The sequence below is a fragment of the Falco naumanni genome, chromosome 7, assembly GCF_017639655.2.
Source record: "Falco naumanni isolate bFalNau1 chromosome 7, bFalNau1.pat, whole genome shotgun sequence".
Taxonomy (NCBI): Eukaryota; Metazoa; Chordata; class Aves; order Falconiformes; family Falconidae; genus Falco; species Falco naumanni.
The window spans coordinates 44620841-44648329 of NC_054060.1; the positions used below are offsets into that span (position 1 = coordinate 44620841).

A 27489-nucleotide genomic window follows, 5' to 3' on the forward strand; every position below is an offset into this window, starting at 1 on the left:
CATTACTTCCAGACTATCAGTTAATAAGATAATGTCGGCAATTAGAATAACTGGATTCCTAGAAATGACCTACTTTTACATACCTGGTAGCCACAAACTTAAAAAAATCAAGATAGTTAATTCTTGTCAAACTATAATCAAACAGGCCTACCTACAGTTTTACAGGACAGAGAAGAAAGTACGCTAGCAGGAAAAAAAATGTTGTAACTTTTCATGTCCTATTCATGCCTGGGTTTAGGGGATCAAACCGCTAATACACTGTATTTGCTTTAGATATTGTGCTGTCTTGTAGTCCATAAACATTTTCTGCTGGCCATGTCTTTTGTCACTTGTGATTAAAATGTTTAGGACACCAGAGTGTAGAGGGCCAAGACTAGGTCTTTACTTGGGTGTTTGTATATTCTATATTGTAAATCTATGTGTCTGTATATTCTATTCAGAATTCAAGAACAAAACTGATACTATTTATCATTACGAACTATTTATCAATATTGCTATATTTTTTAATATAACATTTTGCTATATAATATTGCAAATAATATTTATCAATAGGAACAGAGTAGTCTGTATGACAAAAATTAATAAACCCAACCCCCAGTTAAAAGTTTTTAGGAACTCACTCCTCTACAGCCACAGAGAGCTCATGGTGCACAAGGGGAATGGCACCAAGAATGCATGTGTGTAGGGAAAAGGACAGTGTAGTCCTGTGGCACCCACTAAGCACTGGACTCCTTACCTTGCCTTAGTTCTCTCTGTTTTGTTTTTTAAAACATTAACTTATGACAGCAGAAAGAGCGGCCCTTTGCCTTGAGGAAAGAACGGATTGTTCTTCAGAGTTTAGAAGGCAGATATGTACTTTTGTATCTCTATCCCCCCTCTTAAAGATAATTATCTTTATCCATGCCAGAAAAAGCATAGGCCTCCCCATTCTTGTCTTTATTATCTTTTGTGCTCATGCTATATTTCACCACTTTGGGCCTGGATGGGGATATGTATCCATCTAGGAAAAGTCTACTTACCCTTCCCTGTCTGTATGATTTCCTTTCCTTTCAAGGGGTTATTCAAGACATCAGCTCATACCATCGTTGTTGAAAATCAGCTGTGGTTTAAAGAGCAACCATCTCTGGAGATCAAGTATCCATCATCAGTTTCATTCTTATCAACTAGATCACTTCAAGGTGCTCCTTGAACTATTAAGGTAAGCAAAAAATATGCATGTTTACATTATTTTCTAAAATTTCACAAGTCAGTGAACATTTCATGCTCTTCCATGCCTGGCAAGATAGATTGACTGTCTCTGAGTATTTTAAAGAAAGACCGCATCCAAACAGGATGGAAAGAACCGAAGTGCAATCCACAGAATGAAAACTTAGACATCACTCTTTACGCCTATCAAAGAGTACAGGAACTTGTTAGGATTTAAAAAAAAAAGCAAGCTGTGAATACCTACTGGACTAAAGCTGTTATACATAAGAAACTGGCACACAGTCTTCACTTTCCTTGGATCAAAACATTCCAACACTCCAGGAACACTGTGTACTAATCAGACCGTACTAAGAATTTGCCAGAAATCAGTAACAATATCTATGTTTTGTTCATTATTTTTGGGTGGTGGTGTTGGTATATTTCTGTATTTAACAGTGCTAGTCTTTGATACCAACTTAATACAGGTAACCGTCTAGCATTCTTGGAGTGTGGTCTAGGTATGCCACTTAGCAAAAGTACAGTGTATTCTAAGACTATACAGAATTAATCAATAACCTTCCTGAAACAAGTATCTTAGCCCTGGAGGTATCTGCCTGTTTTCATGAATTCAAGCGAGGCTAAAGGATATGGCATAGACGCCACATCTAGATTAAAAAGATGAAGTTGTGCAAGATGATTTAAATAGTAAGAGTATCCTATGAGTTTTAAGAAAGCACTAGGAAGCACCAGAAGTCACTTCAGTGAAATGGAAATGTGCATTCACATGCAAAACTGTGAGTCAAGTGAGGTACAGCTGAAGGAACAGATTTGGTAAAAGATTAGATGGAAGGGGAAGGGAAGAAGTAATACACACCGAACACAGAAATAGGATGCATGTTTTGTCTGATGTAATAGTGCCTCTTCGGACTGAGTGAGAGGTAGAAATGGTAATTAGATGTGGCTTGAGACACGCTGGGTAACCTGAGCAATGGAAACTAGCAGAAGAGATTAGTTTCCCCAGGGAACACACAGTGTGCATTGGTCTAGCTAGACAGCCTTGCTTCTGCACCTTGCTTGTAGTGCAGCTGCTCCCAGCTGTCAAAGAAAACTTTTTATGATAATCTCTAGGTATATTGCTATTATTACTTTACATATATTGAGGAAAGTATGAACTGACAACTTACTCCTTGGTTAAGGTTTCGTAAGCAGACAAAAGTTTCCTATTCAGCCTAAAAAGTGGTTTTGCTACTGCAACTGCTGTCCAGTCCAGAATTAGTATGTTGATAGAGATTTTAAATGGCATTTTCTCTGCATATAAAGAAAGTATTTGTCCCATCATATTATCTGAAGATAAGCACTGATCCAAATGTGGCGATATGTTTACCTTTTTCATAGTTATGCCCTGTAGCTTCATATACAGACTAAAAATTGAATCTATCCCTTTTGTAGGAATGAAAAGCCATTGATAGCTGAGGATTGGAGAGCAAATTGATCCAATACCCATGGAAGTTAGTGTTTTTAACCTTTTTATCTATAGTATGGAATGGTAATACAATACAATGCTATGGTTAAGGGGGAAAAGTAATATTAAACCACTAGTTTTAGTTAAATACTTAGCTAAAACAATGACAACTCATATCTAATTCCCTCAGTCATAGATCCTTTGTAAGGATTATTTTATTCCTGAAATCACCAGCATAATCGTCAGGGACTACTGTTACGATGGCAAACTGTGATAATTAAATTCCCATTCTATGAAGTCTGGAGAGGCCTTGCAGGAAACACAGAGATGCTTGGTAGACCAAACAGCAAGAAAGGTCCTTGGCCAAGGGAGAACAGGTACAGAACTTCCAGTTCCATGACGGTCACTTCTTTTCTTCTACTGAGTGCTAAATTTCAGTGGAAGATTTTCTTAAACCCTCAACCTTTTGTTCTTCTCTTCATTAGCTCCTTAACAATTTTTAAGGCAAACTCCCTTAGGATTACAATGTCTGAACTCTTTTTAGATTAAGAGCTTTTGTTTAACTAAAATTTCCACTTTTCATTAAAACGGCTTTGCTCATTTTAATTAAAACCAACCTTTGGAGTATAATAGTGATTACAACCTGATCTTCTGCTCTGCATACTGAACTGGGACACCTGCTCTAGTTCAGAGTGCTATAAAGAAGTTATACTTGATCAGTTTAAACATGATCTTAAGTCTTTTGAAAGGGGGAGAGCTAAACATGCTGATTTGTAAGCACAACTTGCTAAACATTTTAGTCATTTCCATGAAATAACTGAGATATGCTCCAAAGAACTTGAATCAAATGTGAAACTGGTTGTAAAATCAGTGAGGTAGCACTGAAGGAAAATTTATTCTGTAAAAAAATGCAGTTGCCATACAAATATGTTAATTTCCTCTTTCAAGAAATTAACTGTTTTCTAGCTAATATTGTTTCCATGCAAAACAAAGCTGCGTAATCCTTGTGAAATATTTCTAGTCAGAAAAAACATGTTTTATGTAACACACAGCTCAACTAATTATCTAGCTATACTAGAAAGTCCTCTTTCTAAACATGAAAAGAAGGTGAATGCCTTAAATACTGTAACTTGTGCTTTAACACAAAATCTTGCTCCCGTTTGATGCATGTGTGCCAGCAAGTCTTATAGTCCATGGCAAAGGGAGGTTGGGGGAAAAATCACACCAAAATTGTACCAGAAAAACCTATGATCAAGCCCTTATGCTGAACCAAATTACAGAATTGCCTTTTTTGTTTTAGCTGTGTGTTCAGACTCACCCTGGATATAATCAGACTCATCCCTAGTTGAGCTCTAGAGACTCTAAGTGGAAGAAAAATGTTCAGAGTGGAAGCTTGGTTTCATATACTTAATTTCAGAGCATGCAGAAAGACACTTGTCTTAGGGGTAAGCCTAGGACAGCAGGGTATTTCTTACTAGGACGGTATTCAAATAGCATACGTCATCAGCTGGTGGTGTAAGTCTAGTCAACGGAGCCACTGGCAATTCGGGTAAGTTAAGAATCCTGCCTACAATTCTGTATTTTTCTTTCCCCCCTGCCCTTCTGGAGGATCTGGAGCAATTACCTGCTTTGGAAATTAGAACAGGGAGGTGCAAGTCCCGTATCTTGCTGACAAACTGAACAGCCTTGAGCAAGCAGCCTGGAGAAGCCTCCAAAATGGGATGTACTGTGCTTGTCACTCTAATTAAATGCGAATGGACACAAAGCACGAGGTTTCCAAGGCAGCAAAACTAGGAAAAACATGGCAAAATGAGCTGGGCTGCATTCTGCAAGTGGCAACATCAAGCCATTATATTTTAAGGTGAGGGAAATATTTCTGTGTTCTGCTCTGTATTCTTTGAAAGGAGTTTTTTTAAGGAAGAGATAGCAGAAGAAAACAAGTTATTGACATAAAGGTCAGGAAGCAAAAGCAGTCTAAGGTGAATTGGCTACTTCATTTCCCTCCAAGCTCTGTTTAAACAGTTAAGCAAGACCAAAAAAACCCCACCACCAAACAAACCTAGAATTCCCAAGCAGAAAAAAACCCCAAAACCTAAACACAAACCCACCAAACAAGCAAAAAACCCCAAACCCACAACCCCCCACCCCCCCAAAAAACCCCAAACCCCACACCTTATCTACCACCTAGTGACTGTGTTGCTTTGGCTTAGGAGTGGGGTGCTAGATGCTACTGTAATAGAGACAACCCTTGCACTGTACTCACACGTACAATAGATACCAAATGCTGCACAGGTGTCAGAACTGGTTTTGTTCAGCAATTTTCCAGCTGTCAAAGTTACTGAAGACTAGAAAGCCTGATCTACTTATTCTAGCAACTTAATACAGTTTCAAGTAACTTCCTCCTGCCATCCTCCCCCAGTTTATTGCAGTTGAATCATATACCTCAAAATTAGAACAGTTTAAGAATCATGATTTCTGAATGATGGGAACTGACCCTATTGCTGCACCTATCGCCCTGGGTTTGGAGCAAGCATCTTACTGGAATTCTTCTAACAGTTCAAAATGCCTCTTAGGGCTAATCCCATGTGACCCATTTAAAATGCCTAAATAGCAATTTTCAATTCAGAATGCTCTCCACCTCCTATTTACTAGCTGCATCTTCAAAGATAGCTTTGTATGCAACTAAATAATTCATCAATTTTTAGTATACAATAGAACCTTTAAAAATACAGAAGTGGTAGTATACTTTCTACCTAGACATTCAGAGTCTTCACTGGGACTTACCAGAAAGTGCAAATATAGATTAATCTATCACAGTCTTAAGTTCTAGTTGTTTCTTTAAATGCTAATTTTACAAAGGCTTTAATTCCCCATATGGAGGCACTAAGCACCAGCCCATTTTGTTCCTGGCAAAACTGGAGGAAAGCTTACTTCAAATTTCTAATTAAAATTCTTTCTTGCTGCCTAAGGAGCCCTGATGAGATTCCTCAGGGTAGTTGGATGGGTTTGTGATTGAATTACAACTGGCCCAATTGCGTGAATATTTCATTTAAATGTTGTGAACTGAAAACAGCAATTAATGACAACCTGAATAATAAAAAGCACTACTTTACCTTCAATCCTGTCTTCTCCCACAGTTGATTCAAATTAGATGCTTAGTCACTGGGAGAAAAAACAAAACACAAACCAACCCAGAAACAAAAAAGCCAAGCAGGAGTCACTACGTGGGAAGAAGAGGTGACTGAAGTCAGAAACACTTTGCCTGGAGATGGTTGTGTATGCAACATCGTTGGAGAACTGCCCGCATGAAGTGTGGCCATGCTCCTGATCCACCATTTATTCAATATCCTACATTACTTCTGTTTCTGTCCAATCTCACTTAAGGTAATTTCAGTCTATCTTCACATCTTTTATTTATCATTATCATTGCCTTTTGGGTTTTTTGTGGTTTTGTTTTTTTGTTGGTTTTTTTTTTTTTTTTTTTACTAGAGAACCACATTGCCTGTAGGTTCATTGGGGAACATATGCTAATCTGGTTAAAAATTCTGAATCATCAGATTGGCCAAACTCTTCCAGTCCTAGGCATGAGCTTTTGGTGAATTGCCCACACTTACAAGTGAATGTTTTAGCTAGGGTGATTAGGAGCAATCCATCTGTGTCTGATTCCCTGGCTGGATTATAGGTGTCTCCTAAAATACACAGTCATATGAGCTACTACTTGGAGTGAAAATACAAGAGTCTGGGAAGTCTTAAAGTAAAACTAAATGCTGAGGGTTGATAAAGACATGCAGTTTCTTCTGATTGGTGCTGGAAATCCACAACTGATGACTTTGACAGGTTCTGTGTGCACCCTGCCTGCAGGGAGTCTGCTCCTTTTGGTTCTTGTAGCTTTGTCAAAGTCATAAAATTAAAAGACTCATGACAATTGGTCTAAATCTGGCCCAAGTTCTGCTGTTCCCAAACTATTCTTAATAGTTGATGACTGATAGGACCTTGACAACTTGAAGAAAATAATTTTATTAATGATAACTTTATCGTTAATTATTAGTGATCCACAAGTTTAAATTGTCAACTTGATTGTCATAACAGCACAGTGACTAAATCAGGATAAGTTTTAGTAGGATTAAGGTGTTCCTATAATAGAGTTTTCAATGACTGTATCGATATCCCTAGATCAGAATAAAAACCTTCCTTGTGTTCCTACATCAGGAACAGGTCAAATGAAGCTAGCAGAGCTATACCGGGGAAACAAAAACAAAAACAGAAAACAGAGCCAGTGAAAAAGACAGGAAATAAACCCACAACTTAATTAGTCTTCTGCAGCAGCCATGGTGATTTCCTACGTAAAAATGCAGTCAGCACAAAGCACTGCGTGAGGATCAATATTACAAGCCTCACATGCGAGGATATAGGCTTATTCTGGCAGCTGCAAACTGTTCTGGTGCTGTCACCTGTCAGCCACAGAAGAACACCTTTCACTTTGTCTTAGTAGTGTACCATCTCACGGGCTGATTCTTCCACAGAAACATGACCCCCCCTACTTAATTTCAGTACTCCTCAAATTAATTTTCAGCTGGAAATACACCAAAATTGCACTTAATTATTTACTGATGCCATTCTGCTAGATTTTGGGGCTTCCTTCTTTGTGGCAAAATTCTGTAGATTACAGCAAATAGTCATAACATAATCTATATTTATATATAATTATAGTAATATAATTTAGCAAATACAATTTGAAACATTCTGCATATGACTTACTAAATTTAGTCAGTGTTTTTTTCTTTTTCTACAGGATAAACGTCACAATTAGAGTGTTTATAAAGCATTTCCTCCCTTGTACAGTTTTTCCTTTGTTTTTGAGCTACTATCCTCACACTAGGAGCAGTTTTCTCAAATCTATTCGGCCTGAATTTCTCATTCTATTTTTAGTTCCAAATAAATCCAAATCTGAAAGCAAAACTCAGCTGAAAAAACATATGATTTGGATTTAAGAAAATCTCTTCACAATAAACCTTATGGTTTTATGATGTTTTGGTGCAAGTCTGTGAGCTGATCTCGGTACTGCTGGGAGTAAACCACAAATTTAGTCTTAGATGCTGGGAAAAAAACCAAACCTGAATTGATAACCTGGAAACTGTAATTCAGACCAAAATCTCACACAAGTTGCTTCTATGTGTCAGTGGCCTAAGCAACATATTTCTAATCACCCTTCAATGGTAACTCTGATCTCAAAATTCCACCAACACTGAAAACAATCAGACTGGATTTGGATTCTATACTACAGTCATCTGCAGAACAACCTTTAGGAAATGTTTAGACATGGATCCATTTTTATTTCAAACTGTTTGCATTTCTAAGAATATATCTGAGAATCAGTTTGGTTCAAGCCAGGCTTTGGCTTCTAGGGAAATGAGGCAGAAATACAGGCAGGAATTTAATTGTAGAGCCAAACATTGCAAATTGATTTAATCTCTGTTCTGATTTTTATTTTTTTAAAATAAGGAAAATACTTGGCTTTAAATTCCTTCAAAAGTGCATGGGCACAAATTTTATGTCAAACTTGGTATTTGAGCTGTCTGCGATAATTAGTGGCTCAGTCTGAGTGAAGATTCAGTGTCAGATCATTGCCTCTGCATGCACTGATGTCAGTCAAAGTACCATCTTGACTGTACATTCAGATTATGTGAATTTTTTTGGTAAATGGGGTGATTTTTGGAGGTGTGTGCGTGCTGGTTTTTTTTTTTTAACTTCCAAGAAATATTGACTTTGTAAGAAATATTTTAATGGGACTAAGAGAAACATTGCATTAAGTCTGCTTCTTTTTAAATATAGTTGCCCTAGACAAGATAATAAATTCCTCAATAAGAAAAGTGCCTCTTAAGAAGAGTTGTTGCTTTATTGACAAAGAATTTTATCTCCATGCCTCAGTGGAGATCATGGAGTAACACTGGTCAGTGAAGTTACGTGGGTTACAAGGAGTGGAGTAGGCAAGGTGGAAAATCTAGAGATACTTACCTTCCATTCCTGGAAATCACCCTGCCATCAATACCAAACTAAATTTTGCTAGCCTGTAGATGGGCTCATATGCAAAGAGGCAAAATTATTTTTCTGCCTACATGATGAAAAGCCTGGAAAATGCACACTCAGAAATTATGAAACACTCTTCAAAGTGCACCATACATTTTAGTTGTACTGCAGAACTGTTTTACTGAGTCCAAATCCCCCACCTCCACATTACGTTTTTGTTCCCTGTGGGATTAGATATGACCTTAAAAAACATGCTGAACAGCAGTGTAAGACTAAAACCTTATTTCTAGAGAAACTGGCTTAAAGATTTGCCAACTTTGTTTTTCATATGGAAAACATTTTCGTGAATCTTTTTATTTAAGCTATTTCAAAGAAGTTTCATTTTGGAACCACAGGAGAAACATTAAAAGCATCCTGTTTGACATTGTTGAGAGTAGAACAGTTTGATTTTGGTCCAAAATAACATGTCTAAAACGAATTTTAAAACTTCTAGAAAATTCATAAGGGGTCAAATTAGGGTGACATATTTTCATTTTAAACCAAAATAATTTTGTCACCCAAAACCTCAGCTTTCCTACATGAATTTCACTTTATAGGAAACCTAAATTCCTCCTTTTGTTTGAAAATTTAAGAAAATTTATTCTTTAAAAGTCACAAACCCCACTAAACAGAAAGCCTGTAGTTCATTCCCATTTCTTATATAACAAAAGCTGCCGCATTTATGGCATTAGATTACCGTTTCAAAAGCCTATAACAACCACAAATTTAATATAAATCATCATTTTAATGATATACTCATCAGCAAATTCTGTAAAAGATACATTTTTTTAAATCTTCAAACTTCTCACATCGTTCCAGGTATTAAATATTCTGATTATTTTATAGCTGAATTTAGAATTCTCAGAACTGCCAAATATGCAGACCCAGGATTACTCTAGAAAGTGTCTCCAGTTTTACATGACTGCATCCCTTTATCTAGACAGTTTAACTCTATTGCTGCCAGAAAAGAAAATTTGTTTGTCTGCATAGGCAGCCTGTAGGTTGCGGGTACAAAAAGAGCGCAAGATGTACAGCCTCCTCTGTCTTACATGCCGTGGGCTCACAGCTCATTAGAGTTTAGATTGTAGCATTTTTATTTGTAGAAATGAGTCAGAGCCAGCTGTATTTCCAGAGACTAGTTTGAAGTTCTAGTGCCAACTTAATCTGTCTTTTCACTGTAGAAATAGTAAAACTAGGCAAACTGAATGTAAAAATCACATAGTGATTATCATAACTTACAAAAGCAAGTTACACTAAGCTTTTGTTCACTTTTTATAAAGGGATACAAGAGTCGTCACTTAAGGAATGTGTGATGACTGACTTTTTTTAAATAAAAAACTAGTTAGTTTTTCATCCTATGTCAAATGCTGAGGTCTCAAGGCTGTAATGTAAACAAAGTTTCTACTTCATTATCACGTAGATTCACACAGGGACCCAACTATTTAAATACCCCTTTAAACACATAAACCCACAATTTAGATCCTCAACACCCCTGCTCAGCCTCCACCCTGGAGAGAACTGAACTTGTGTGGCACTCTGTGTTTTCCACTAGACAGGCACAGTACAGCACAGCCCGAGTCCTGGTGAAGATCAAGGTGCCTGGTCATTTTCCACCCTAGGCATTTCTCTTCCTAACTTGAGAAATGATCCAATGATACGTTTGTGGTTCAAGTACTCCAGCTGCCTTTGACTTCCCAGGAAATACGTGCTGTCTGGAATGTTCACCTTTTCTCCAGTATCTCCATCACTGAGGTACTCGCTCATCTGCATGATTTAGTGAACAGAACTGGCCACCTTTCTTACAAGAGAAGGTACTAATAATTAGCCTGCAGCTTTTCTCCCTCTGTGGCCCAGCAGCTATGAAAGTCAGCATGTTTCACCTGTGTCCCATTCTTAAGACAATTTCTGTTCATAACCTCTCCCTTACTAGCCCCTCCTCAAGGCACGCAGCCCTGTGCCAGTGTGCAAGGTCAATCCTTGCTCTGGAGGCACCTGGGACAGTACCTAAAGTGGGGTGTCAGCAAGGACTGGGTTTTGCAGCTGTGCCCTACATCTCTTCTGTGCCATGGTCTTTCAACAGCATAGCCGATTTACTTGTTTTATACACAGAACAGCTTTCGACAGGACAGAGACACTGGATGGGAAAAGGTGAGTTTCTGCTCCTCAGTCACATGAAGGCCATCTGTAAAATATCTACTTCAAACCTCACTGACTTCAATTTGCCAGCTGCAAAACACTCCTGAACACTGTTGTAGAAGACTAAAAGCCACAAAACATTGTGTCATAACAACCCCCAGTTCCTAGCCACCTGCAAAAGGAGTGACAGCGTCCAGATAGATCAAGGAACGTAGATCTGACCATTACCTGTTAGGATGCAAATCACTAAGCAAGCTTGGCAAAACTGCTGTTTGTCCCTATTCTCATGAAATACGGACATTGTTATATTCTATTTAATATGTCTCGTCAGACATACTGTAGCTGTAATGCATTTGACACCACCTATTAAATAAATCAACATTTGGAATTTCCCCAGGTAGGGATTCTTTTTCCTCATAATTACTATAGGAATCAGTTTTACAAGGTAAATTGTACTTACATGGATTTCATTGTTTAATAAAGGGACGCCTTTCAATTTCAACTTCCATAATGGTACTTAATTTTATATATTCTTGCTTAGAAGTATAAGAGCCGAAAAGAAAACACATTTACGTGCTAGAGTGCCTTTCCTAAAACTACCAAATTGATGTTTTTAGACAAGAGTAGTGAAATCGTCTCCCGAGGGCAAGCAAACTACGTTTCAGTGTTTTGCTGATTTTCAGAAGAGGCAGAAAACAGCAGATCACAATGCACGACACTTCCCGAATTACCTTAATGTTTAGATTATGTGGATTCTGTATGAAAGGCTGTCATGTACCTTACATGCTTCAAATTGACTGCTATGTGAACAGCTGAGTATTTCCAATGAGATACTTCAAAACCTGGAGTTCATTAAAAAACCCTCTGATCAACTCCCCTCCCACCCCAATCCTAATCAAAAAGACCCAAACCCACTGAAACCGCACTGACTCTGAAACAGTGACCTGCCCCTCTGACTTTGAATAAATTGCTTTCTCAGTATGCTGTTCTGCAGTTTTCACTTTAAAAAAAAAAGACTGGAGCATTCCCAAACAGCTTTTCAATTATAACAGAATTCTTAGTCTGGCAACTTATAGACTGTAGGTTAAGAAACCACATTTATTACTGAAGACCTGAGAACGCAGCAATTAAGTGGCACAATGGAATCGTAACTAGATGAAATCTCAGATCAGGTTACATGCGCACAACTGTGTTCCTGCTCCCATACACACAACACACACACCTGACATAGCCAAGTAAATTTGCTCCATGCCACAGCAGCTGTGAGCAAGAGTATTTCCAGGAAAATTGGGAAATCAATACCATAGCATGCACTGATCACGGACACGTTTGTTTTCCACTTACAACATTCATATCTTGCTGAGTCACCCATGAAGCATTGATGTAGCTGGGAAACAAGTATGAACTTCTGACTAGTCCAGCAGTCTCAGGAATCCAGAACTCTGTTTGCTCTTTTATTATCGTTAATTTTATTTATTATAGTAGCTGTGTCAGAGCTGACCAGAATCAGGGCACCCCTTTTTGCTGAGCACTTTAAGACAGCATAGCTGAGGCAATTTCTGTGTGGGGAAACTCAGGAAAGCACCAAACTGAATTTCCAGAGCTTTGCATTTAGTACATACTGGACCCCACTATAGACAATCACTTTGAAATAAGCTTCTTTTCATTCCATTGACTCGGCTCAAGTGTAATATTGAAGTATCTGCCAGTATGTTATAGCCACAAATATTCTCATGAAAGTACAGCATATATAAATCAAGTTCCTTCCCAAATACAGCCTTTGGTTACAGCCTTGGGATTGTTACCACATTTCAAATGAAGTACAAGTCATAGGAATTTGTGGTCTTTTTTTTTTTTTTTTTTTTCCCTTCTGCCCCTTCCCCCCCCTCCCCATTAAAAACCAGCAGCATTAGGGTTTTGTTGCTGACACAGCTCTTGGGTACATACTATTTTGCCAGTTTTTAACCAACAAAACACCATGCTAGCAACAGTTTGCAGTACAAATGGGGTCTGTCATTTAAAACACACAAACGTCCCTTTTTAAATACACTTAGAAAAAGAAGAGAACAAAGGAAAGGCACAAAGGACTATGGTTGCAAATGGGGCAAGCTGTTACATTAGGTACCGCTACAATTTTCCTTTTCTCTGATACTATATGTCCCTGTGTCCTCCATTTTCATCCTTTTTGCTAGTGACCACACAGCATGACACAAACTGAAACCTGTCATCTTGCTGCTACAGTTCTGGCAGGAGCACACATTGTGTCACACTTCTCCGCAATGTTTGACATTCTCAGAACATATCTTTCCCTCACAGGCAGCATAGAAAATAAGATGTCCCACCTGAAACTTAGTATTGAAATAGAAATTTTCTTTCTCCGTATAGGAACACAAGTTCAAACCTGCCCAATCCCAAGTAAAGATGTGAATCCAGTTCTTTCAATGTACCCCAAGTTTCAGGATATTCATTGGAATCTCAGCATCTCCTGTAGAAGTTCTTTCACTTGCCATAAAATACTGAAATGGGGACTGACAAACAACGGGGTCTTCCAAACAAGTCTTCCAACAACCACCGTAGAGCGTAATAATCTTGACTTGCTGCATCTTGTGAAATCAAACTAGAGAGGCAGAGATTTAGCCAGTGACTACAAAACTTTTTGGGGCAGGATACTGTCTCCTGAGCAGTACAACTAACTTTGTATGAAGTTAAGCAGAAGGGAAAAAAATATATTTATTTTGGTGTCTCACCAACCATATGTGTGTTTTAAGTATTAGCTGTTAAGTGTAAGTGAGGCACTGGTGCCCATCTTTCCTTTAGAAGAGAGGTCAAAGCTATGAAGCTGAACGGGATATTTCCCTGAACCCTGAAGTTAGATGCTTGGGTCTGGAAAGAATAGTTCAAGAAACCATGCTTAGAAAGATTCCTGGTGAATTTTCTGATTTGTGTGAATTCCATCAGTATTCTGCCTTTCTATATGATAGCCTGAAAGTTACCCTGAGCTTTCAATAGGCTTATGTTAAAAAAAAAATTAAGATCCCACAATCACTGTATATGACATATAGGTCACTAAGTATAATTCTAAAGACAGAGCTGTGCAAACAGTGTTTCCCAACATTTGCATTTACCAATGCAAACCATAGGTAAAGAAAGAAAGAAAAAAACCAATCAAAATCCTGATTTTGTTTTTCCACAGTGCAGAGCATGATTTCTTGCTATTTCATTTGGTTCAAGCTTGGTTGCTTTTGTTATTCAAAGGTGCTGGACAAGCTCAGCAGCCAAAGAACATGGGAAGAAGTTAGTTTTGCAATTCTTATTTGACCTGAAAAAGAACTGAACCTGATATCTGATGGAGAATATTTGTTTTAAAGACAATTTTTTTTAAAGCACAAAATCCTCACCAAGTGTAAGGCAGCATAGCCCCTCTGCAGTAATTGTGCATTTGTGCCATCTGAGACTACTGACTTTTGTGCTTTTTTTCTGGGCTTCACCCCTCCCCACCTTCTATCATGAAGGCTGCATTGCTACAAGTGTCAGTTAAGACCCCATGAGATACAGGATGTCTCATTACATTTAAAATCCAGTTTAATCTTAGAATATAGATGGAGGATGAACCCAAAGGTTTTTTTTGCTTCTTTTAAATTCACTAGGGGACTGCATAATTCCACAAACATTTGAACAATGATGATCTATAAAAGGACAAGGAGGGGAACCCAACCTTTTTTTGCTTTAATTCCTCTACTTCCGAGCACTGTTTTGAGATATCGAGGCTTAAAGTGAGAAACATACATCAAGATTTATTTGCATTTAAACTGCACTGATTTTTCCATCTCAAATCTGACAAAGCTGAGGGCACGAGAAGAGCAATATTTCACACAAAATACTCATAGCTTCCCAAATTTACTAACAGCTCTGAGGAATTCTAAATGACTGGGTCTTGTTTAGCCCATGGAGACACAAACTCATCAATTCTGCTGTCATACATGGTACATCATTTTCTTCAGCTTCTACAAACACACCTGCTTTAATCAGGATCCTTCCCTCTCAAACAGGAGATTTTTGTTATCTCTTGGATATGCAGCTAATACACACTCTGTGTCCCCCTCCCCCCTTAAAAGCGGTATTAGTTCTCTGTCTCAAAGAAATGATTAAATCAAAACTGTCTATCCTAAGAAGCAAATAGAATAGCAGAAGCTCTTTGTTTTCAAACTAATTTGCACTAGTAAAGTCAACCATTCCTTTCTCTGGTGTCTTAATTAAAAGTCTTAATCCCTCTGATTTCACACTAGAAAAATGAGGAATGTGGTAGTGGGACATAAGCATATTTATTTTACACAGGCACACATGATTTAGAAAGTCCATTTTACACACAGTATTAGTGTTAGTGGCATATGTTCTTGCTAATGATAATTCCAGCCTTTTGCTGGAATATTTAACCGTACTCAAATATAGTTTTAGATCGAGGATCCAAAGTCCCCTGCCCAAACACATTGGCCTGGGTTATGATCTGGATCTGTAGCCTAATTTCATAGCTACAAACAGCCTGTTGATACCTTAACCACTTTAACAAATCCATAGATGACAGTAATGAGCTGCACATAGCACCTGCCTCTGGTAGACTTCCATAATCATCACCCTTAAAGGGAAAACTTCTCAAAATAAGCCAGAAAAGAAATTTTGTAAGACACTACATTTTAGCAGAGAGTAATGCTCCATATTTGCATCACGCTGTCCATTGTAATATGATTAATGTTCTTTTATATCCAGTGTCTGAACATAGTTTCATGTAACAAGGTTTCCTGAATGTTTTTCGTCTCATTACTACATATTTCAACCCCAGCTAGAGAAACATTTAGATAATGACCCTTAGTCAAAAGTCTTTGTATTCTTCTGCAGGATTACATCTATTAGACTCTGTTAATCTAAACCTGAATGTGTAATTACAGTTCTGTGGAGTAGGGAGCAGATGCTTCTGCCCCAGCAAAATCCTGCTCGACCTTTAGAACATGCTAATGTACACCAATTTATAGACAGATCAAAATGTGTTATGTGGGATCACCAGACAATTAGCTCACAGCATGAAATAAATGTAGAGTTAAAAAGGTGTTTGAAAATGTTTTTTGCCCGTAAGTACATAAATCATGGTTATCTGAAATGAAAACGAGGGGGAGAAAGAAAGAAAGAAGTCTATAAATTTAAGAATATACACATATAAAAACTAGAACACTATAAGAACCAGAGGACCTACCAGCAAACCTACTTCAGTTGTAACCTTCTCCTCGTTTCTCCAGTCACTGCAATTACCAGGAAGAAAACTATGCTTAGTGTATACTTCTGCTGTATGGCACACAACACCCTCCTGAAGGCATTTTTTGGATTATGAGATGAGGCATGTGGCAGCACTGCTTCCAACAGCTTTTGGCAAGTTTAACATACTCCTTTCTAGAAAATGTGCTCATGACCACACTGTCATCTTTTAGGTATAATCCAGAGCATAGGGAGGCTGCCTTTATCAGTTTGCTAAGGGTAGCCAGTGTTTACCAGGCATAGATCCATTTCCAGAATTTGCTCATTAAGGCCACTTCATGCCTGAATTCAAAGACTAAAAGCTACTCCACACTTACCAGAAGCTCTCCTTAAACTGATACAATTGAATGCTAGTCAAGGGCTTTCATAGATGTACACTGTTAAAAAATCAAGAATAGTTAAATGAAGTGTAGAAGAGAGACAAATTCAATTCATTCAGAAATGAAGTGCTGAAAAAGTACCTATTAAAGCAGCTAAGTAATGCAAATGCCTAGAGAGTATGTTAGCAGACACCCCAATCTGACTTTACTCTCACTGAATGTTCACTGTTGCAGAAGAATCATTTTCCTTTTGTCAAGTCAGAAGTTTCTGTATAAAATGTCATCTAAATTAAACACTGCAAAAGAAATGTCACCGACAGCTTTTAAAGACAAAATGCATGGGAGTCCTCCGAGTTGATTCTTATGCTGAGAGGTGGGAAGAGAAAGAGACTGTGGCAGGGATCAAAGAGAGGTTTAAACAGCATTGTATGTCTTCAGTGGTTACTCAGTTTTAACTTTAACTTTTGCAAGATTCTGCAATATAAATTTAATTTCCCAAGAATAGCCTGTTTTTCTAACTGGTTCATGATTACCAAAGGAAGAGGTGTCTAAGCCCACAAACAGATGTTGCTCAACTGCCTCAGCTTTTTGTTTGATACGGAAAAATAAAAGTGTGACTCAATAGTTATATCCTATGGAATTAATAAGAGGATTTTATATAGATGCTTTAAAACTACAAAACTGAAGAAAGCAGCAAAATACAGCACTCAGAAAGCTGAAGGTTTTTTTAAGTTGTCAATTAATAGGAAGAGCGGCTGGTGAGACCATTTTCAGCTTGTCTAGCAATATTTGCAACTATTTAGAAAGGAAAAGCAGGTGAAGAATGCATGGGAGAGAGGTTATAAAAGTTACAGCTGTATTAAAGTCCTTCGTCCAATTAAGCATATAAACTGGTGTTGCAGGTTTTACCTGCAAAAGTTTGTTTAATATCAAGAGATCAAAAAGAATGTTATTGTGAAGTAACTCTCCCCACCACCACCCCAAAACATGACTATTTCTCTGCAAAACTGAGCAGTCTTGTACAATTTTCTTAGCTGTCATTTCAGCTCAGAAGGAATGAGTTTGCTCTCTCCCTTCTGACACTCTCCTAGTCTCAGCTATTCAAACTTCTGAAAAGCAACTAGATTAAATGAACAGATACAAAGTGCAAACAAAACATGGCACCCACTCCTCCTTCGTCCTACAAAGTAGTACATGCCAGGATCCACCATCCCAAACACCTGCCCTACATATTTTTTCAGAAGCCGCTTAGTACTACCCGTCATCCAAAGCCACAGAGAAATCACTCAAAAACTTGTTCTGCTTGACCTCCTTGAATCAGTTCCTCTCATATTATCTGCTGCCTCTTGCTAAATTATTTGACCTAAGCTTTTGAACCGGTCACTTAGCATTTTGTCCTTATGGTATTTTTGATAAGGATTTCCTCTGTCTTGAAAATGAATTAATAAAGTTGTGACCAAGTTTCATTCCTAATCTATTAAATCCTTCCTTCTTTTCTTCTAGGGGACTTGGATACAAGCAGAAACTAGTCCATCCTGAGCTTAAAAATTACATATACGCCCTGAGATAAATTCTTTTTTCCCCTTCCAGTTATTCAAAGCTGTATTCAAATCTTATATTTCCAGCTTCAGTTTTAATTCGGATTGACAATAACAATCTTTCCTGAGTTCTTTGACCTTTCCCCTCCAGGAACTTATCCTAGTTATCTCCTAGGGAATACAAGGGACAGGCCATTACAGAGCTGGGACAAAGTGCTCCATTAGAGTTCAGTGCCTGAATCAGCAGTATGCCAGCTTAACGAGCTGACACAAATTATTGTGCCTTTCTGGAAACAAGTGGACTTCTTGTCTCAGGAGACCAATATGAAGTGACATATTGAGGCAAGCACTGGCATTTCCATCATCACTGTTGCCAGGGCTTAAGCTTAAGGACAAGCCTACCGCTGATCTAAACAGCATGCAGCATCAGTACATAAAGCCATAAGAAAATTGCCAGGTCATAGCAGTGAGGCATCACTTTGACTCTCTGAGAGCCGTGGGTTAAAATGACTCAAGGAAGCTTTAAAAAGAAATTGCATTTGTTACATAAACCTTTATATGGGGCTCTGCGTCTTCTCCCAGCACAGGGCTGGCAGCAGGAATAAAGCCTGGGAAATGGATACCAGGAAACAAAAAAGGAAACCCAGTCATTTTCACCATTTTCATGCCTGCTTGCCTTCTTCCCACCCCCTCCACCACCTACTTCTGTACATATCTTGGTCCAAGTAGAGCTATGGTAACAGAGAAAGAAACATATATTTCTGGATTAATAACCCTATCCCACCATTTCAATCCAGTGTCTAATACTAACCTACTAGACACTGAGAACCTGGTACAACATCCTATGGGTATCCCATTGAGCACAAGCTGTTGTATCAGGTCTAACATAAAAGGAAGTTCACTTCAGTGTGACTTCAGAGCAATGGGAGATATCAATGTGCTGCAGGTATTCAGGTTACCTTAAGGGCTCTATGAGCAACAGTCAGCCTCCTTGTGCCAAAATCTCCCTTTAAAGTTAAGCAGCTTTGTAGACAAATAGGCAGTTTGTATCAGTTTGACCCACTTTGGGTTTATGCCAGCGTGCCTCCACTAGTAGGACAGAACATAGAGAAATGGAAGGAAGAGATGGAAAACCTACCAAAACATGACCTAATTTATTTTTTTTTAACATTGACTCTGAAATGGTTTTAAGGTTATTCCTTTTTCCTCTACCCTTATTGTCCCACCTTACTTCACACAGAGAAACATACAAAACCAGAACACAGAGGTTCTGCCTGACAGCTCACTGTGCACAGCCACACCAATAAATAAAAAAATCCCTGCAGCCCAACAAACAGCAGTCAACTAAGGTGACTGGAGTAGAGAAGCGCTCTTACTGCAAAGAAATACATATTATTACTAGCTTTGAGTAATGCCTTTGTGGCTTGCAACAAGCATGGTCCCCATTGTGCAACACTTTGCCCCCAGCAGCATCTTTGGTCTCCTACCTTCCTCATTTTTGGTCATTTGGTGAGACATGAGCAAGGAGGCTGCTGATCCACTGAGCAATGGGGCAACTGAACAATTTTTACTCATCATCTCTGTCTTTGGCCATTTCAGTTCTCAAAAGATGCTGCCAGCAGACAAGAAGGCAATTTAAGAAGTAAGCTACAGCCTGTCTTGGGTAAACACAGGAAAAGAACACTACGTTTTAGGAGTCCAGTCTGAATTCAACTCGCAGCAAAAACTTATTTCACTGCAGTCTACTGCAGTTCATTCTGGTACCACAAACCCTCCTGGAACAGGCCACTGTCCTCCTGGTGTACTCCAGTTCACACCTGCGTGGCTTTTGTTCTGTAGCTAGTGGGAAGTTAGTCTTTTGCTAAATAGCAAAATTGTTCTGTGCTGTTCTCCTCGGTCCCTGCTGTCTCACTAGGTGGTGGCTCTCCAGCACTTCTCTCAAAGCATAAGACAGTAATTCCTCATTTTAAATTATGTTTGTCTCAGTTTTTTAAGTGTGGTTGTTACTGTACTGTGAGCATACATAATACTTTGCAGACTAGGGGAAAAGAATTGTCTGTCCTGTCTGGCATATATCAAAAAACTCAAAGTGTGCTAAACAGAATACCTGTTGAAACAAGGGAAGACAGCGCTGTACTTGATTTCAGTTCAGCTTTTCCTCATACCTGCAGCTGCACAATGCTGCAATTCAGCTGTATCCCACTGTGCAAAGAAAGGATTTACTGACACAGAACAACTGAGTATTCAATATCTGCATGTCACCTGGTCTTAAATAACCCAGCTGGGGTATCAGAAGCAGCTTACATCTGTTAGCTCAGCACTCTACACAGACCATTGTACTCTGCTTAGCAGGCAGAGCACAGCACAGCACTAGCACAGCTGTGCTGCTGGTACCAGCACAGGTAGCTCTGCTTGACCCCTCACTGTGCTATACCTAACATGCTTCAGTCACAAAGTTTGATGCATAATGGAATTAACCAGGCGTAAGTGAAGCTCAGATGGTTATACTGGTCCAGGACCAGCATCACAGGAGAAAGTGAGGATGGTTAAGATCTGATAACACCCGTCAGAAAGTGTTTCTATAATACACTTCATGGGAATTCACTGATTTGCAGAGGGTTTTTTTGGTGAGGAAGGCTGAGTTTCAACATTTTTAAAATTTACGTCTTGAAAGCATTTCAAAGTCATCTAAACACTTTGTTTTGACGTTTTTAAAAAATGAAGAATTGTCTTGCTTTGGTTCAGAATGATTGCTTTAAAATTGAAGCAGTTAAAGTCTAAATAAAATATTTGCCTTCAGCTGATACTTTGCTTATCAACATTTTTATTCAAAAAATTCAAATGGGTCTAAAGTTTGATACAGGAATACCTAATACAGTAATATCTCAAATCCCTGGCTTTCTCAACCTGTAATATCCAACCCAGTTCTGCTTGTCAGCAAAGAAATCAGATGCAGAAACTTTGCTGAATCACTTGTGCTCTGTGGAAGGATCCAGGCTCTCACATTCACACCGAAGCGAGAGCACAGCAAGTGTAAGAGAGGTTCCAACACCATTGTTACCCTGCTTCAACGGAGACGACTTGAAAGTTGAGGCTTAAAGTTTCATAAGGATTGAAAAGTAGTGGTAGGTGAAAGGATCAAAAGAAGCAATTATATATTGGAGTAAGGGTAGGTGAGAGGAGCACATGAAAGAAAGTTTAAGCTGAAGCTCTGTGTCATTGCCCAAAGTAAGAGCTGCTCCTGTCCATGTGCTGTTTGAGAAAGGAAGACCTTACACCACAGGATCATGCTTGACATGACGCAGGATTACAACATCTTCATTTAACGTATTTCCTAGTCTGAACAATATTCAAAAGGAGCACATCTCACAAGAAAGCATCCATAAATCCAAATACTATTCTTAGCAATTTCCTTCAACCGTCAGTAAATTTAGTGCTGGGTAAAAGGCAGCCAAACTGACAGCCCTGAGAAATGAAGCCTTTAGTTATCCCAGAAGATATGCCAGAGAAGGTGTAATCGCAGACTTCCTACATTGCTTTGGTCATCTCGATGGAGGATATCCAGGGCTGAAGAAGAAATTCCAGACCAAGGTCTCTGTCTGCAGCATCTGTCATCAAATGCCTAGCGAGCCTGCTTTTTGTTTTCATGGAGATTCTTCTCCACTAGAAACTGAACAGAATTATTTTAGCAAATCCTCCAGAGACCCATTAGACAGGAATAAGCTTAATTAAGTGCTAGTCAATCCAGATGCAAACTGGTAAGGGAATCTGCAAAGCGCAGATCATCAGACATATCACATTCAATGAACAGAAATCCTTCCTCTGTCTTCTTGCTCTATTTTCTGAGCCCTCAAGGGAGTTCTTGGTGACACCCATACTCATCAGTACTGAAGAAATTATGTTAGATGCCCTTTTTGTTTTGAGGTAGAAACATGCGGGCATGACGTTGTATGCAATGAGACCAGCAAAGCTCTTACAGACCCTGTGGCAAGACAAGGGTCACTAATGGGCACAGACAGAATAGGTTTGTGCATGTCCCCTCTGCTTGTGAAAGATACACATGGTTTCTGGATGAACAATTAATGCTGCACTGAGTGCTACTCACATCTAAACCCTTTTGAGAGTTTTCTTCTGTTTTCCACTCCTCAGTTTGAGCCAGTCTCTCTCACATTGGCAGCATTTTCATCATGAAACATTTATTCATTTAAAGTTCTTAGTCATCTAGAAACACTTCCTTTTTCATTTGCATACATAGCTTCCAACTTGTTAGCTTCCATGTGTAACCTGACCTGTCATACATGGCAGAAATTGCAGAAATCGGGCCTGACTGTTACCAGGCCTTGTAGAGATCTCTCCCTGCAATGCCTTGTAGATACTTTGTGTTTCAAGAAGCCTACCCTGGAAAGACATGCTAAAACCAGACTTCATCCAAAGAAATTCAGCTTTAATCTTGCTGTGCCTTGGGTCCCCAGATAAGCAGAGGAGCACTATCTCACTTCTACAGATAGGGTTTTATGGGAATAAATATCACATTACTTAAAAACTATTTTGATTCTGTAGCATTCAGAGAATGCTAAATGTACATAGCCTAAACCAAACCAATGCACACATACATCTAACTTCCTATTTTTTTCCTTGTCACTTCTTTACAAAAGTTTATTCTGGATTTATGATGGCAACATTGACATACCAATCCATCATGGCATGCTACCAAGGTCCAAGCACCTATAAGAAGTAGGAGTTTGAGCAGTAAATATCTTGCCAATACAGCTTTGATAGAAGTTCACACTCTCTCCCTCTACAAGCAGGTAAGTGACAGGCACTGGCTATGATGCGGAGAGCAAAGTTTGTGAAGAGCAACAAAGTAGCTTTTAGGTCCCAGATTCCTTCATCACTTGCATGACTTGTATTTTCTGTTTTCTAGAAGTGCCTTAAAAGAAAACAAGCAGTGGATGGAAATTCATTCTGGAAGTTACCCGAGCTCTGATTTCCCAAGCTCATCAGTCAGCACAGCTCTATACAGGCAGAGAATCTCACACCAATGTTTCAACTATGACTGGCCATCCTGAACTGGTAACAAGGTTTAATGAAAGCTCATGCCCTCCTTCCCTGAAAAGACTTTCAGATTCTGCTTTTCAGATCATAAATTTCACATGCAGGCCATCACTGGACTAAATTTCTCCCCCTTTTTGGTTCACCTTGTAGGACAGAAGAAGATCTTGCAGCAGAACCAACAGTAGAACCACTGAAGTCACTCAGTGACCAAAGTTACATGTTAAACCATGTACTTCTCATCCTATTATAAACCTTTTATGCCCATGTCCCACCTCAAGTTCAGATCACACACTATGAAGTGAACTTAGTTCTTTGATTATTTGCTGTACCTGGGAAGAATTTTCCCTTCTCAGCCCAATTCCACCATCAAGAAGGGCCGAAACTTTACCTGCAGATTGTACTGCAATTTTGTGAGGCTTTTATCTTCCTGGGGTTTTTTTGCCACAATGAGCTTAATCTCATGTTGGAGCACCAAACCTGTCTTTTCTGATGGAGAAAAACAATGGGAGGTTATGAAATGATTCTGTAATTGACTGACTGCACATGCACAGGGGAATTATAAGCAGTCGTTAAGATGCTAAAACAGGAAAAATGCATCATGAAGAATTCACACTAGTTTATCTGGATATTTTCACATAGGATTTTGAACAGATCTTATTGCTTATTCCCAGATAAGGTTACCACCATACTGCCACAGAATACCTTGTATTCCTGTGTGGACTTTCTACCATTTCTATAATTCTGTTACTTTTTTTTTTTTTTCTGTTAAGCTGCATCAGCTAAGGGCAGTGCCTTGATAAGAGGTCTTGGGGGTGATGGTCAGGAGACTAGGTACATAGCAATGACTGATCACAGCATGTTTTCTCTTTTCCGTAGTCCTGGAGCAACAACACTTAAAGAACTTACATTGTTAAAGACACATGTGATACACCTCATGATCTTGAACACTTGCAGTTTTCCACACAGAGGCATTATAATCACCTGGTTTAGCAATTCTGTGCAGCATCTTTGCAGGATGTTTTAATCCTGATTTGTACCTAAACTTGTATAATGTTTCTATAGACTATTATAAATTGGCTGTACTCTCTAACTGCTGTATTTCAGTGGCTACAGAAGTGATCTCTCTGGAGCTCTTGCAGAAGTACTGTATTTATCATATTTAGCTAACTACCTGCCTTCCAAACTGTCATACTCAGATGCCTCTCTACCTTTGGCGCATTTTCCCCTTCATATTACTGTTTCGATTAAGGAGCTATTATTATGCAGGCATACAGATTGGGACCCAACATACAGAAAATAATTAATTACCTGTAGCCACACAGACAGGGAGCTTGAATCAACATTTTTAGTTTCCAGCAAAGCACCTCAAAATTCTTCAGCGATTCAGTAACAGTCAAGTAAAGATTTTATAACAATGTTGACAACTAAAACACTTGCATTCTGTTTCAACTGCAGCGAACCTGGAGATCTCTGTTGCATTTATTTCTGTGTGAAACAAAGCAGCACATCAAGTGTTCTGAAGAATTGTTACTTCTTTCCAAAATTGTCCAAGTTGCCTAGTGTTTGCAAATATGCCTGCAATTACTCTTGAGACTCGGCAGAAACAAGCAATAGTATTTTAAGCTCACTCAGAGAAGCTTAGAAACAGAATGGACAGGTAAATTTAGCATACTGTATTGTTTGCACTGGACTTGCTGTCCAAATTTCAAAGAACAACAAGCAACAGCAAACCTCCTGCTAAAAGACCCTAACTCAGGTCACTGATTATAAAGAGATGAGAGAGCCAGAGAGTAGGCTGGCTGAGTTTTCTCCCACCTTTGGATATTAGATATCACTGAGGTGGAACCAAAAGAAAGAAAATAGAAGTTTGGCAGGGAAATAACTTGTGTTGAAAGTACCTGTGTTTCAGTATCCCACTGCATCTGACTTTGAGCTGACGGTGTTTGAGATCTGTCTTGCATGACTATGCAATGCAGTGGTCTGAATGCCCCATTTTTTTTGTCACCAGCATTCAGACTGTAGTCTGCATCCATTGCTCACACAGCCTGTTTCTGCATCAGGTGTCCAAGTCTACCATCCCTAATGAGTATGTTTAGGCTAAGCCACACAGACTGAGTATTTGAGCATAAGGGTGCTGTGGCACACACTTTCCAACGAGGCTGGGTGGCCATAAACTAACCTCAAGACACAGCTGAGCCCAAGCTGTGCAGTGGAGCACAGCAGACTAGATTGGTTAGGCCAAGAGCGATGTACTGTCCCTTTGCCACGCTGCCTGTAAGTCCCTTGTCTTGAACATGCCTCTGTCTCCATCACAATGAAACAGAAATGAAATTAATGCATTGATCCTAAATTGGTTTATGTAATTTGTTTTAGACATAGTATGTCATCTCCATATGAAGGGAATCATGTAAAGAATACATCATCTGTTCTTCTTCCCCAGACAAAAGACAGAGCCAAACTAGAAAGACACAAAAGAAAGCGCAAAGTGGAGCATACATGCAAAACAGACTGTTATTTGATAGTCTCTTCATCGTTCTGAAAGCCAGCATCTAATGCAGGCTTCTGGCACAAGCTGGATACCTGCTAGAGTGGGCATATTAAATTATTCATGCTTTTGGTTATAAATAATGCACTGCCGGCATATATCTAATTTAAATAGACCCACAAACCCCAGTGGATTAGTCCCTGCATGCTGCCTAAAAGTAACAGATCATCTAGCCAAAGTCTCTTGGCTATTGCCTGCCCTCAGCAAGGCTCTTCTGGAGGATAACATTTTAAAGAATTTTTCTCTGATGTTTTGTTGATACAGCGATAATATTTTGTATGTAAGAGCTTAAGAGACTTCAGTAGTAGCGCCGCACTATACCAGGACACTGCCTGCTTGGAACTGTTCCTGCATAATTTTCCTGTATGATCATCCCGTAATGACAGCACTGCTCTCGCTAACAATGGGACTGCACATCCCATACTGCAGACAGAGTAAAAGAGTTGGTAACCCTACCAAGGAAGGAAGCTATACCTCAGGACAATGGTTCTTAGATATTATTTAAACAACAAAAACAAAGCATGCACTTAGACCTTAAGTACCACATTTCAATAAAAAGGCTATATCCCTTGCTTCTCTGTACTTGCATTTTGTACATCAGTATCTACCTCCTGAATCTTTGCTGTGACTAGCAAACAATAGGGTAGCTAGCCCAACAACGCTCCTGTCCTCAGCATAAATCTTAATGTAGGCTACAATCAAGGGAAGTTGGGGTAACATTCATTTTGCAGTATCTCACAGGGAATCCAAGGAGGATTTGTACTTCTGAGATAACAAAAACCTTGTAGACTGCCAAATTTACCAGCTTCTCTAGAAAAGATTTTTAAATTCTGACTGACAAAAACAGTCCTGTCTCACCTGAGCTCCCTTTGTGAGATCCTGAGAAGTACTGTCTATCCGAGGTTATGAACGCCCAGTATAAGCTCAGTTCTGGGCCAGACGATTGTCTCAGAACTGCATATTGCCCCCTGCCCTCCCCCCAGATCCACACCTCCAGTTCTAACACAACAATGCTCAACTACTACGCATTTTCACAGAGCACCCAAAAATCAGGCCATTGTCACACCAAATTTTAAAAGGACGTAGCAAGTGCATATCTCCTCAGCTAGTGAGCCAGGTCTTGATACTGATAAATCTGGCTCTTGGTTTCTAAATAATGAATACTGAAGATCTCACCTAGTGTTTTCCCTATCAATCTGAAGAGGAATATTCTGATGAAATCAAAGTTCTGGTTTTACTGAAATCAAGTATTTTTAGGTGTAAATCCCTAAGGCTTCCTCCCACAAATTATTATTTTTTCACTTTGGCTTAAAAAAAAAAGGAGGGGGGCAGCAAGGTGAGAGAAATAGCATTTTAGCTTCCTCTGTCAAAATTTTTCTTTACCCACTGATTTCAGCACAGAATAGGACATAAAACATTACAAAAGTCATGTCTTGTTAGGCATTACTGACACAGTGATTACACAGCAGCTTAAATATTCTCCCCTTAATTCATAAGGGGAAGTGCTATTCAGTGTTGAAAATCTTTTATATTTAACATTCAAGTATTCCCTTTTTATGAGATTAGAAATTAAATTTGTTCAGCTGCCACAGAGTGAGAAGACAGTATCCTGGGCTACATTAGGAAGAACATTGCCAGGGGGTTAAGGAAGGTGGTCCCCTCTCTGCTCAGTACAGGTGAAGCCTTATCAGGAGGAGTGCTGCCTCTAGTTCCGAGTGCTCCAACACAAGACATGGACTTCTTGGGCAAGGTCCAGCAAAGGGGCAACAAAGATGTTAAAGGGACTGGGGCAGCTCATACAAGGAAAAGCTGAGAGAGCTAGGACTCTTCAGCTTTGAGAAGGTTTGGGGCAGGAGGGGGAAGTCTATAAATGCCTAA

The 27489-nt window shown here is 39.1% G+C and overlaps 1 long non-coding RNA gene across 2 annotated transcripts in view; it reads left to right on the forward strand.

The window, feature by feature from the left end:
- The window catches only part of LOC121091928, a 56229-nt gene extending 30053 nt beyond the window's left edge, over positions 1-26176 (forward strand). The window contains exons 2-5 of one of the 2 annotated variants that reach the window (XR_005829087.1): positions 1055-1198; positions 5785-6031; positions 22667-22819; positions 22936-26176. This is a non-coding gene — a long non-coding RNA (uncharacterized LOC121091928). The remainder of the gene's footprint in view (positions 1-1054; positions 1199-5784; positions 6032-22666; positions 22820-22935) is intronic. The other variant, XR_005829088.1, reaches the window with a different exon arrangement.
- The last annotated feature ends 1313 nt before the right edge of the window (positions 26177-27489 follow it).